The sequence below is a fragment of the Cervus canadensis genome, chromosome 30, assembly GCF_019320065.1.
Source record: "Cervus canadensis isolate Bull #8, Minnesota chromosome 30, ASM1932006v1, whole genome shotgun sequence".
Classification (NCBI taxonomy): domain Eukaryota; kingdom Metazoa; phylum Chordata; class Mammalia; order Artiodactyla; family Cervidae; genus Cervus; species Cervus canadensis.
The window spans coordinates 11474395-11476230 of record NC_057415.1 but is presented as its reverse complement, the minus strand read 5'-3'; positions in this window follow the sequence as shown (position 1 = coordinate 11476230).

The following is a 1836-nucleotide window of genomic DNA, read 5'->3' as shown; positions in this document are numbered from 1 at the left end:
GTAACTGTGGAGGGAAAGACATTGCCATGAAAATATCCCTTACCTAACATCTGCCTTTCAAGAACTTTTGAGGCTTTCAGGTACAAGAATGTTTTAATAATTTCCCAGATAAGTGACCTTATTTGAACACTGTTCATAATTGGAGCAACAAAGACTTCAGTGTAGAGTTTGAATTTCAATAACTGCAATTAGGACTCTCAATAATTTTATTTGAAATAGAGATTTTGCCCCCAGATTACTTAGGGATAGAGACAAAAGGCAAGTCTTTGAAAAAGCTTGTTTACCAGCACAAACCTCATTTACTTAGAGAAGAGCAGCAGACATAAATGGGGAGAGGTATAGAAACAATATGAGATCTCATAAATTCCATGGCAGGTCCAAGGACCTCTGAGGACACATGAGCAGGCAGAAAGAATGTCTGTCATTAAATTCCAAGGTGGAAGTCATCCACTTATATTCAAAGGTGAAGCTGCTTCATTTGGAAGTGGCTAATTCAAGTCTCTCTTCATACTAACACGCAACAGGCTGATGGAGGCCAAAGCATTGGTCTGAGTGACAGTTTTGCCTGCATTGGCTCTGTCCCATCCTTATCTGCAGTGAGGTCTCCTTACATAGCCTCTGGGACCTGTGTCTGGGTGGCTAGTTCATACCTAGTACTACAGATATTTCTTTTCCTCTGGACATGCTATATCCCCAACAAGCAGTGAACAAACCTAGTTCACAGAAGAGGCAGTTTATTGTGGTATTTAAAAATACAGACTCTGAAACCAGACTCCCTGGGTTCAAATCCTGCCTCTACCACTTAGTGAGAGATGAGGGGAAGCTGACAGCCACTCTGTGCCTTGGCTTTCTTACCTATGAAACAAGGATAATAACACCCTCAGAGAGCTGCTATAAGGCTGCAGCTGGAATGAATGTAAAGTGTTTAGGTGTTTGCCATTGATATTTTCCAGTACTTTCTCTGAAATCATTTGGAGAAGTTCAAAAAAGTAAATAAGTGTATATTGTTAAAATAAGTCAACAGGACCAAAGCGGCCTTAGCCATGAGGCTAAGCCCCACATCACCAAACCGAGACTTGAATCCAGTTTCAACTCTCCTAGAAATGGAATCTTAAACCAGTCAGTTGGGAATCACATGATAAGCATTAGTTAGTAGGTAATCTGCCAGATAAACTTCTACCATCCCTAAAAAGGGAAGTAAACTTGCAATCACTGATCCCATTTTCTACTGACTCTTTGTATAAAGTTGATAAAATCTATAAAATTTATTCAGTTGAGTTTTGCTTTTTAACAATATATCTTCTAATATAAATAGCTTTATAACTCTCACATGCCACAAGCCACTTCTTAATTTTTTTTCAAGATGTAACTGAACCAGAGAAAAGATGGTTAGATGGAAAAGGCAAGTATTCTACCTAGATGGAAAAGTATTGTAGCCCAGAGAAAGTAGAAGATTTCACCCCAAATCATCTTTACCATAAATGCCTAAGCTTGCACAAAGTGAAGTGAAGGAGGCCCTGCATAGGGGCATGACTGCAGGGCTCAGACTCCACTGGAGAAAGAACCGGCTGGCCCTGAGGCTTCCAGGAGCCTGGGCCTCCAGGTGTGAACTCTCGAAGGACCCCTCTCAGCTTTCCTGCCCACGTCAGCCTCCTCTGGGGCAACCCCCAGACAATGACCGTGCTGGGCAGTGGTACACAAGCTCAGTGTAAGGCCCCGGTGAGGGACTTGTCTAAAGGGCATCTTCTTCTTCCCAGGTGAACAGCTGAGGCTTTGCAATGTTTGCATCAGGGTCTGAGGTCTTCCTCTACTCTACTTTGCTTCTCCCCTTTTCCT